The sequence below is a fragment of the Chrysochloris asiatica genome, unplaced genomic scaffold, assembly GCF_000296735.1.
Source record: "Chrysochloris asiatica unplaced genomic scaffold, ChrAsi1.0 scaffold00026, whole genome shotgun sequence".
NCBI classification, from domain to species: Eukaryota; Metazoa; Chordata; class Mammalia; order Afrosoricida; family Chrysochloridae; genus Chrysochloris; species Chrysochloris asiatica.
In genome coordinates this window covers 25,270,108-25,282,279 of record NW_006408544.1, presented here as the reverse complement: position 1 = coordinate 25,282,279, position 12,172 = coordinate 25,270,108, and the positions used below count along the sequence as shown (strand labels likewise).

Below are 12,172 nucleotides of genomic sequence, written 5' to 3'. Positions count from 1 at the left end.
GACCAGGTGGACGGTAGATAAAGGAAGCAACTCACATATGTATGTAAGGAGCTCTAGTAACGTAGTGGTTATGAGTCGTGTTGCCAACCTCAAGGTCAGCAGTTCGAAACTATGAGGCTTTCTGCTCCCATAAAGATTTACAGCCTCGGAAGCCCTGTGTAGGGTCACTATGAGTCGGAACCGACTCCGTGGTACTTAACAACAACAACAACATAATGTATGTGGGATCCCTGGGTGGTACAATGGTTAACACACTGAACTGCTAACCAGAAGGGTGGACATTTGATTCCAACCACAGTGCTTCTGAAGAAAGGACAGGTGATCTATTTCCAAAAACATCAGCCATGGATTTCTAGATGGTATACATCCTAATGTGACACACATGGGCTACCTTGAGTCAGCACTGATACTCTGCTTTCAGCTGGTACTCATACTAGATCAATCAGCTGGTTCTAGCCTAACATATGTAATAGTTTTCATGTCCCCCAGCTGCCTTGAAAGCGCTGAGAAACTTCACAGTGTTTACAGAATCAATTAAAAATTAAAGTTGCATTTCCTTGACCAAGATTCAACATCTGTCCCAGTCACCTGCAATACTTAATGATTTTCTTTGCTTCCCTCCCCGTTTCAGCCATGTCTTCTCTGTGATTTGTCCCATGTTCCCTAATTTCTTCCTATTGAGTTCAGTCTCCCATAGTCTGTCTTTATAGATGAGGTAACTGACCAGTTTTATTAATGTTAATGCAACTGCCTTAACTCGCTACTTAATGCAAGTTCTAAAGCATTACTTTAGAATTAAATTCTCTTGAGTTTTGGAAAAGTTTGAGAGATTTCAGCCGTTTTTCTGGATTTCCACTATTAGCTGATTATAGCCAGAAATAGATCCTGACAGAGTAGTATCTGAGGTGGGACCCTTCTCCCCACCTTGTTGGGAGTGTTCTCTGATCTTGTTGTTGTTAAGTGCCATGGAGTCAGTCAGTTCTGACCCATAGCGACCCTGTATAGGGTTTCCGAGGAGGAGCAGCTGGTGAGCTTGAAGCACCAACCTTGTTCAAAAGGCTTTGCAGTGTGGCCCCTTAACCCACAGTGCCTCCTTCTCTGATCTACTCTTCCCCAAAATTGCATTCTGCCAATGACCTCAGGATTCTTCTTGTCTCTGTGTAGATTGCTGTCTTTTCAGGAGGTGCACACCAGTCTCCATTTGCATGGGCCTCCATTTTACACAGAAGCAGTTATTACGGAATAAGTTTAATGGGTCGTAAATTTTGTGAAGAAAGGGAGGATCTCTCCTTGACTTTGTATGTATCAGCCGTGGATCTACTGACTCTAAAAGGAGCACATTAGGCTAAATATTTTTTAGCCCATTGACTCTGGAGGTAATAACCCTAAATGCTTCATTAAATTTTCATGGGTGAACAACAGAAGTCATAAGGGAAAACAACAACAACCCCAAAACTAAACAAAAAAATATAAACCCCAAACAGCACACTGGCTTTAAGATTTACACAGCTGGAGGACAGAAGTGTGGTCCCTAAAAAGAGTAAAAAGGTAAACTTTTTTTGAGTCCTTTAAAACAAACAAACACACACACTTTACATTGTGAATTGAGTGAAGGTTAAAGAGAAGATCAGTTTTCCATACAATTCATACATACACATTTTGCTTCATCTCATTAATTGTGGTCCCCACAATCTAATATCACTTACCCCACTTCCTCCAAATAATTGTTCTTTGCTTTTTTCCCTAGCCTCCTCTGAGGTTCACTACAACCAGGCATCACTTGATTTGACATCCCCCCCACCCCCTGCACTTGGCATTATGGTTTAGTCACAACAGGCATTGGCTGGAGTTGAATCTAGTTTCAGGGTAGAAGAATTTTCAAACTGACAAAATATGTTCTTCGAGTTGGAATTTGTAGTAGCTTTAGACACTAGGACCTGAATAGGTAGCTTTGGAGTGTACTCGTTGGATCATTCTCCCGAGCAGAGCAGATTGTTTTCAGTGATCTAATTTTAGGATGTCTACTCGTACGCATTCTAAGAAAAAGCAAGCTTTAAGGGCGTGGGCTCCTCCCTGGGATGGATGAAATGGATCTGACAGTGCAAGCTTTCTCCCTCAGAGCCCAACTTTGCCTAGGAAGCCTTTAGGTACTACTGCAAGGGCGCTGAGCTAGGGTTGGCTGCTGGAAGCGAGCGCCCCCTCCTGCATAGGGGCGTGGGGGCAACACATTCTCGCGGAATCTCCTTAGTTTCTTGTGTTTTTTTTTTTTCACTCGGTTTTTATATTTCAATGTATGTATTTTGGTGACTTGGCTAAAAGAGAAGTACGATGAGAGAAATGAAGGAGGCCTGCTGCTGCTGGTGGTAATGATGGCGGAAACACTGGATACTTTGAAAGTGGTGTGTGGTGGCTTTTACCCCTCTCACCAGCTTTCCCCGCCGGCGCTACTGGGGCGGGGACCCCAGACTCTCCGATCGGCTCGCCCCCTTCCCTGCCCGAATGGGGAGTGAGCTCAGGGGCTCCGAGACGCGACTAAGAGCCGCGTCGCCCCAGCCCTCTCGCTCGCTCTTCCTCCTCCTGGTGGCCGCAGCGACGCGGCTAAGCTCTCGGAGCGCGCTCGGGCAGCGCACAGAGCGCCCCAGTGGGAACGAGAGCTGCGAGGCGGAGGCAAGGGGCGCTCCGCGAGCGACTGCGCGGATAGTAGCTGGTGAGCTAGCAGGTGAGCCGCGTGGATGGGCGCCCGGCTGGCTTGGGGGCGGCGGGGCGGGGGCCGCGGGTGGAGGCGGGTTTGAGCGCGGGGCGGTCTCCTCCCCCAACTCTGACGCCTGGCTCGTGGCTCCTGGGGAGGATGGACCCAGCTCCGCGCTTACCGGGGCTTCCCCGGACTGGAGAGCGCGCTTGAGTCGCGTCGCCCGCCGGGCATGGGGAACCGCTTCTTAGGCGGCTGCGGCTGCGAAGGAGGATGCTCTTTGCGATCGGAGGTGAGGCGCGGCGAGGGTACGCGGCAGTCCGGAGTTCAGCTGGGGCACGTGGCCCGCTGGATTCCGGCTTCTGGATGCCCGGGTGGCTCCCCAGGGGGTTCCGGGCCCGCATCGGATGAGGGTTCCCAGGTCGCCTGTCTCCAGAGTTTGTCCAGTAGCATTGCGGGGATAGTCACTGCAGCAGTTTTTTGCCCGCTTCCTCCACTTCTTGGGGAGGGAAAGGGTAGATCTTTGCGCCTTACTCTTGGGTCCTTCCCATATTTCTACTTGTGACCTAGCGTGATCCTCTCTAGACTTGGCCACCCAAGGCACAGGGCTCACTCCAGGACCCCCCGCGTCCTCCCTCCCTCGGCCTCGGTTCCATTCATCCACTAGCCTTCGGTCTACTCAGGACCTGCCCTCTGGTCCCAGGCCCTTGCCCTGTTTCTCGATCGCCCATCCCACGGGTCCCGACCCTCTCTCCCCTCCTCTTTGGAAGGGCTGCAGTTCTGCCCTAACCTGTCTGGTAAACGGATCTCTCTCTTTCGCAGACACTATCAGAGCTGAATCTCGCGTCCCCTCGGACCCGAGTCCGTCATCCACTGAGTTCTGTGTCTCTCCTCTACCCACTTACACTCCCAGGCTCCCTGCCACCCGACATCTCCCCACATCATGTCTCCCCTCTTCCCTTGAGCTCCGTACTTGATGCTGAACCTCTGTGCCGAGTCAGGTGTTTTTATGTGTGCTGTGTGTGTGTCCCTTTTCATGTCCTACTGGGGAAACTTTAAATCCCCGTGTTTCAGCTCATAAAGGAGTCACAAAAGGGGATCTGAACCTCTGAGAGAACCAGAAGTCTGGGAGTCAGAGGTGGAGGGGTAGTGATGGCCCCGTGGCGTTGGGAAGGGGACATTGGGTTGAGTGTATGAAGTAAATTTAAAAAAAGCAAGGGTGGCTGCTTCTACCAGGACCCTCCTTCCTGCTTGCTCTGCCCCGCAGAGTGTTATTGTGACCCCTGGTGGGAGGGCTCCTCTATTCGCCACACTTTTTAAGACGCTTTGTGTTTGTCGTTGATGAACTGGAAGGGGGGCGTTGGGTAATAGGTCACGAGGGAAAGCTGTCTCGAGAAGCTGTTGACACTTGGCTCCTGCGTTGCCCCCTCCCCGGACTTGCCAGACTGTGTTTGTTTCTCTCGGTGTAAGTTAGCCCCCACCCCCAAGTGCATCACACAAGTCTTCATTGTTGGGGGTCTGCCTGGGCACTTCCGCCTTGGCTGGGTGAGTGAAGGAATGGGACGGGGGTGGGGAGATCAGAGACGCTGAGGAACCTTGGTGTGTGGCTCGAGCCTGAGGCTTGGTGGCTAGTGGAGTGGAGAGCGCCACGATGCGGGCATCGGTATGCTCGGGTGTGTGCGGACGAGGGTGGGGTGCGTGGCTGCGTGTGCGTTCAGATGCCGATACACGCCAGTATTGAGCCAAATTAGAAAGAGCGACGAGTCGAGTGTGTACTGAAGCCAGAGCGCCTTTTAGCGTCGCGGAGCTGGGCGGGAGCGCCAGTCTTCCCGAGTGGGAGACTGCAATGCAGTTCCCACCTCCCGGCCAGGATCGGAGCCCTATTCTCGCTGTTGCTTCTTCCTCCTGCCTGCGCCCCTCCCGCTGGCCGGTTAGACGCACTTTCACAATGTTGATGGTTTTGAATAAAGGCCTTGTGGGGGTTCCGTTGACACTTCATAACACTTAACATGTTTTCAAGTAATCATATAAATTAAAGGTGGCTTGCGTTGAGAACCCCCTAATTATCCGATTCACGTTTGCACATTTATGTGCCAATTATAGGTCTTTGGGAAATCCATAAAATTATAAACCATCCCCACCCCCTGAATTAGCACCCATTGTTTTTATTATTTCAATGATGAGTGATTCTGGATGGAGCCCTGAATTGTTCCATCTAGAAGACAGATGAGGGAGGAGAAGAAAGGTGGGTTGGAGTAGGACATCACACAACCCACCTTCCCCCATTTCTTTCACTCCCTGCCCAGACAGGTTTGGGACAATTCTGGAAAGTAAAAGGGATCAAAGATTTTCTTGATTTCCTATTGCGAAGGGCGACCTAATCAAAGCTTTATGAAAGTCAACTTCTAAGCAACCAAGAATTGTCTGCCGATACTCTTGATTGAAACCCCAGCATTCAAATGGAGTATTGAAGAACAAACAGAAATGGTTTTTGAGGCCCCATTGTTCTTTGCAATGCACAGAGGCCCCTTAAAGGTTCAGGAAGTTCAGAATGCAGTGATTTCAAAGGACCAACATTGTAACTATTTGCCAACGCTGGGAGGATCCGCAGGAATGAAAGACAAGGCTGAGGTGGGAAGTGCAAACCCGGCTGTTTCTATCTTCTTGGGAGCAGGGCCACTATCAAGTGGAAATTCAGTTCCACACATCAAGTTGGCAATGAAATCTCTTTCTAAAGCATATTTAGATGACGATTTTTAGTGGATTTATTTTATTTTTGGTGTGTGTGTATATATGCGGTGTGCTTAGGGTCTGAAAAGGCATATCTGAAACATTTAATCATGTTCATTGTATTCAACAATAAAATCTGAATAAAAATTACTTATTGTTGATGAAGCTCATCTCACAAGCTGTTTCACAGTATGTTTCATTTGCAAGACTCACCATTGTGTGAGGCTGCTGGGAAGAGATTGTATCACTTATTGTTCATTTTCTCCTCCCATAGCCAGAGAAGAATATGCTTCTTCACTCCTCTTCACCCTCCAAAGCCATTTTTCTTAAATGGTTGTGTGTTTGGCTTGGCACCTGATAGAACCCAACTTAAAAATTGCATTTGGAGGATTTCTGATGCCTGAAGCTACCATGCAGGCAGATGACGAGTCTAATTGAGGTAGCATTTCATTTCGATAATTCACTGAATTCAAACATTCTATTTTTGCTGGGATTTAGTTCTGCTTTCCAATGAACAAAGCTAGCAAAGCAAGAAAACCACAGTTTCTACCTTTTGGATGGCACTTTGAAGGTGGTGTTGTCAGGAACTTCGAATCTGTTATTTAGGACTTCATTGTGTCAAAGATTGTTCATTGGTTAAGTGCTCAGAACTTCAGAACCTCTCAGAACCTCAGTTTCATTATCTGTGAAACATGGACACTATCCTACTTTGTGGGACTTTGGGGAAAGATTATGAAGATAAAAGCCTCATTTGAGCCCTGGATGCACAACAAGATGTCAGGAGAATAGTAGCTTTTTGTAAAAGGCAGCCTGGGATTCTGTTAGGGGAGAAGATGATGTTTAGAAGAGAAGAGCAGATTGAATCCTGCTAGTTCCTGACTTTGTGATGTTTGGCAAAACATTACTCTTACCAATATAATTAAGAATAATTAAACTTTATAGAGTATAGAGTCCTAGTATGGAATTGTAGAATAAGAACTGGACTATTAACCTCAAGTTCAGAGGATCAAACCCACCAGCTGCTCCTCTGAACCCTTGCTAAGAGTCAGAACCCACTGGACAGCCCTTAAAAACAATGGAGTCTTTACTAAGAGTTAGGTATCCTTCAGATTCTTTGTATACAGTTAATCCTTAAGTAACTGAAAGATTTGAAAAAGTCCCTGGGTGATGCAAAGGGCTAACACTAAATGAAAGGTTCTAGCTTCTAGTCTACCCATATGTATTTTGGAAGAAACACCTGGAGAGCTTCTGAAAGTTAGACATTGAAAGCTATGAAGTACAGGTCTACTCTGATACACATGGGGCCATCATGCGTAGGAATCAACTCAAGGACAGCTGATTTTTTAAGAAAGTGAATACTTGTATTCTTATTTTCACTTGAGAGATGAGGAAACTGGGTACAGAAACTTAGTAACTCGCCTTGGGTCACATAGCAAATAAGAGATAGAACTGGAATTTAAACGCAAGTATTCCAGTTCTCTGCTATTCATAAGGTTTTTTTTCGTGACTAGCAATTCGAAAGTAGTTCATCACCCTTTCTTCCTAGTCTGTCTTTGTCTGGAAGCTCATCTGAAACCTATCCACCATGGGTGACCCTGCTGGTTATTTAAAATACCGATGGCATAGCCCTCAGAATCACAGCAACTCAAGCCACCACAGCATGACAGACAGATGAATGGTGGCTGTGGAACCAACAGTCAAGAGATCAGACGACGTATTGCATTAGGCCAATCTGCTGCACAGGAACTTTTTAAAGTGTTGAAGAGTAAAGATGTCAGCTTGAGGACTTAGGTGTGCCTGACCCAAGCCATGGTATTTTCAATAACCTCATATGCATGTGAAAGCTGGACAGTGAATAAGGAAGATCGTAGAAGAATTGATGCCTTTGAATTGTGGTGTTGGAGGAGAATACTAAAAGTGCCATGGGCTGCTAGAAGAACCAATAGATCGATTTTGGAAGAAGTGCAGCCAGAGTGCTCCTTAGAGGCCAAGATGGCTAAACCTTGTCAGTCATACTTTGGACATATTGTCAGGAGGGAACCATCGCTGGAGAAGAATGTCATGCTTGGTAAGATGGAGAGTCAGAGAAAAAGAGGAAGACCCCCAATGAGATGGATTGGCCAGGTGGCAGCATTGATGGACTCAAAGACAGAGTAGAACTGCTCATGGGGCTTCCAAGGCTGTAAATCTTTATAAGCAGTTGAAGGGTTCAAAATGTTGACCTTTCAGTTAGTAGCCAAGCCCTTAACCAGATATCAGTGGTGGTGGTGGTGGTGCTGGTGTGCCGTGAAGTTGGTTCCAACTCATATTGACCCTGCACAGGGTTCTCAGGCTGTAAATATTTACGGGAGCAAAAAGCCTCTTCTTTCTCCCATGAAAGCGCTGGTAGTTTCAAACTGCTGACCTTGAGGTTAACAGGCTGACTTGTAACCACTATGCTACCAGAGCTCCTTAGACATCAGTTGTTGTTGTTGTTAAGTGCCATGGAGTTGGTTCTGGCCCATAGTGACCCTGTATAGGGCTTCTGAGGAGCAGCTGGTGAGCTTGAATGGCTTTGCAGTCTGGCGCAGTAACCCACAGTGTCACACCAGGATTCCATAGGCATCAATTGTTGTTATTGTTAAGTGCCTTTGAGTCGGTACCAACCCATAGCAACACTGTAGAAGGTTTCCAAGGAGCGACTGGTGAGCTTGCACCGCTAACCTTACAGTTCAAACCGACTTTGCAGTACAGCACATTAACCCACAGCCCACACCAGGACTCCTTAATTAAATGAGCAGAGACTGTTGTTAATGCTGTTGCCAGTTGCTGCCTGTGATAAGCAGAAATTCTCAAACTATAAAATAGAATAGGAGGTTGTGAGAAGTCCAGACTTGGGTGCTAGGTTTCCTGGGTCAGATCTCATCTCTCTCAACTCTCCTAGCTTTGTAACCGTGGCCATGTTATCTGGCTTCTCTGTGCCTCAGTTTCCTTTATAATGAAATAATAGTACCTGCCTCAGGTACCTGCTGAAGGATCAGCGAAAAAGAGGAAGACCCCTAACCAGATGGACTGACACCTTCACGGCAGCAGTGGACTCAAATGTAACTACAATTGTAAGGATGATGCAGGACCGCGCAGTGTTTTGTTCTGTTATTTATAGGGTCGCCATGAGTTGGAACCGACTCGATGACACCTAACAACAGCCTGCCTCATAAAACTGGTGTGATGAGACAAAATTCTGGGAGCAGTACCTAACACACAGTGTTACTTACATGCTAATGTTATTGTTGTTGTTAAGTGCCTTGGAGTCAGTTTTTTAACTCATAGTGACCCTGTATAGGGTTTCTGAGGCTTTACATTTTTCTGTGGGAGCGTACAGGCTCATCATTCTCCCACAGAATGTCTGGTAGATTCGAACTGCTGACCTTGATGTTAGCAACCCATCTTGTATCCCACTATGCTACCAGAGCTCTTTGATAATTAATAATAATAATAAATTCTGTTCATCTTTGATTTCTTGAGACTTAAGTGTCTGTTTTTTGTTTTCTTATTTGCCAAGCATGGAACCCTGGTGGCACTATAGAATATGCCACACTGGACTGCCAACCACAAGGCCAGCAGTTTGAGCCCACCAGCCTCTCCAAGGGAGAAAGGTGTGCTCCTGCAAAGGTTTACCACCTTAGAAACCCTATACATGTTTGCTAGGAGTAAGAACTGGCTTAATGACACTTAAAAACATTTGCTAAACAGGAGATGGTGTAGTTAAGTGCTGTCAAGTCGGTTCCAACTCACAGTAACCCTGTGTAGGGTTTCCTAGCAGTGTCTGCTGGGTTTGAACTGCTGATCTTGTGGTTAGCTGCCCAGTACAGTGCCACACCAGGACCCTAAACAAAAGATTGTTAAGTACAGTCTAGTTAGTTCTGACTCATAGCAACTCTGTATTGGGTTTCCAAGGCTGTAAATCTTTGTAGGAGTAGAATGCCTCATTTTTCTTTTGAGGAGCGGCTGTTGGACTCAAACTGCCTACCTTCTGGTTTGCGGTTCACTGCTTCTCCTATAGCGTCAAACAGGAGGTAGGAAAGGAAAAAAAATATATATATATATTTCAGGGTTTCAGGCAAAGGTTTTGTTTTGTTTTAGCTTATGAGAATTATTTTCTTGAACATTTCCTCTTTTTCTGAAGGAAATTGAGAAGCACACATAATACTGAAATTTTCATGTCATTATACTTTGCAGTCATTATTTTTACTAAAATAAAATGACTGTATTTGATTGATTGGATCCTAGCGGTAGATTAATCAACTCTTCTAATTTACAGATGAGAAAATTCCAGCTTGAGGCAGGTACTTAACTCTAGAGCTGAGAGGCACCATCAGAACCCAGAATTCCTGGACTCCTTGGCCAGTGTTCTTACCACTAGACTAGATTGTTTGCTCTACTAGAATAGAGAAGTGATTTGAAATATAAATAAAACTCTGTGGTGAAGTCACAAACTATTAGTAGGAGTCATCAGATGTTCAGTTTTTTTTTTAAAGAGTGTCTAGTAGGAAAAGACTAACAGATAAGTAAATGGTAAATGTATCTCCACAAACACTAGCACTAAACTCAATTTGTGAAATTCATATTAGGAGATGGGTTCATGTTAAAAACACAAACATTAAGTCAATTAATCATCTGAACATTTCCCTTAGGTTGGAGAGCAAATATATATATATATTTCTCTTTCTATTTTTCTTCCATTTAGCCCTCAGATATGGGAAGGTTTTGGTTCAGGAATCATAAAAGTCCTCTGGCTTTTATTTCATGAAATATGTAGCATATTCTATTGGAAAGAAATTGCCAGCTTGCTTTTATTATTATTATTTTATTTTATTTGAACCTGGAACATAACCAATCTACTATGCCAGTAGGGGATTCTCATAAACGGAAATAAAATTCTGCTGAATAGAAGAGCTCATAGCTCAAATGATGAAAGTTTTGTGGTGACGAAGGTCAGCTGTTTAGCTTAAGGGATAAAAAGGAAGGGAAGGAGGCTCTGAGAGAGGTTTTACGTTCAGAGTGGACTCATGTCAGCAGTGTTGAGGGTCATCTACAGTGATTCTTGCAAAATTATGCGTTTGTTTCGAGCTTCTTACCAATTTCTGACTCCTGTCTGCCCATGGTAGTCATGATCTGTTGGTTCCGTCATTTGCATTTTCTCTTTTTCTGGCACTCTCTCCTTGTTTCTTCTGCCTCTGTCTTGCCTCTTTTTCAGTCTGCACATTTATTTGTTCCTGTGCTTGTTCATGTCACAATTGAATAAAGATAGAAAGTCAGTTCTTGTCTTCATTAAAGAATTTAATGAAGCTGGAAAGTTAGGAATCTGCATTGGGAGTATTTGGAAAATTGAAGAAGCCAACTTAAAGGCACATAAATGTCTAGAACCGTTCAACAACTAGTTACTAAACATCCTATGCTTGGCTCTGTTTCAGTGTAAAGCATTGTGAGTAAAAAGAAGTGCAAACATGTGGTCTTTGATATCAAGGCACTTGGCCTCTTGCTTAAATAGCTACTATAGTATGGGATGTGGAGTCCTGGTGTGGCGCTCTGGGATAAAGCACTGGATTGCAAGGCCGGTTTGAACCACAAGAACAGTGGTTCAAACTCAATAGCCACTCCTTAGAAACCCTATACAGGGTTGCCATGAGTTAGAACTGATTCAATGGCAGTTAATTACAATATCTTAGAGTTTTTGTATATGAGATATGTAGAGCACGAGAAAATATCTGTAATGCCTGGAAACTTCTAGAAAAGTCATTGATTCTGTTTGAAAAAAGGAATGGTTGTGAGATGGGGGTTGTGGGGGAGAGGGCGTCTTCACAGAAGATATTGCTTTTGAGCTGAATCTTGAAAGTTGACCAGGAATTTCTTAGGGCATGGACACATTTCAGAGCTAAAGAACTGTAGAGGAAAATTATGTGGGCCTGAAGAGTAATTTTTGGTTTGAGGATTGGTATAGCCAGGTGTGGCTATAATGTAGAATGAGGCTGAAATGGACTATTTTTACAGCATTTTCTAAACTATGTCCTTGGAAACACTGATTCCCCACCCCCCCACCCCAAGACAGGTATTATGATTACTGAGCATGGTTCTGAACATTCAGAAGGAAAAAAGTGGTATAGTTCAAAACATTTAAAAAGTACCAAATTGTATACCCTACTCTTCGTTGTTGTTGTTGTTAAGTGCCGTTAAGTCTGTTCTGACATAGAGTGACCCTGTATAGGGTTTCTGAGGAGCGGCTGGTGAGCTTGAACTGTCAACTTTGTGTATCAAACCGATTTCGCATTAACCCACAGCACTATACCAGATCGCCCCACTCTTACTAAAACACAATACTGACCTACTAAAGGCATGAGATTTTCCTTCAATAAAGGAACTCATCTAGAAATTTCTTGAGTTAAGGAGCTCTGGTTGCGTAGTGGATTACAATCTGAGCTGCTAACCTCAAAGTCAGAATCTATGAGCTACTCCGCGGGAGAAAGATGAGGCTTTCTGCACCTGTAAAGAGTTACAGCTTTGGAAACCCTATGTAGGGATGCCAAGAGTTGGAACTGACTCCACAACACATAACCACCACCACCACCACTATTTTCTGTAAAACATTTGACTTCAAGGAGCACTTTTCAGTGCCTTATGAAACTGATCGGGGAAAATATTTGTAGGGAATCATTGAAGATTTTTAAGACGAGTTAGTTTCATCATGAAACTAATGTGTGTGATTGGAAATGTAGT

General features: G+C 44.9%; 1 pseudogene; it reads right to left on the bottom strand.

Moving 5' to 3' along the window:
* Window positions 1-4,159: 4,159 nt before the first annotated feature.
* Window positions 4,160-12,172, bottom strand: part of LOC102842817 — a 62,228-nt pseudogene continuing 54,215 nt past the window's right edge.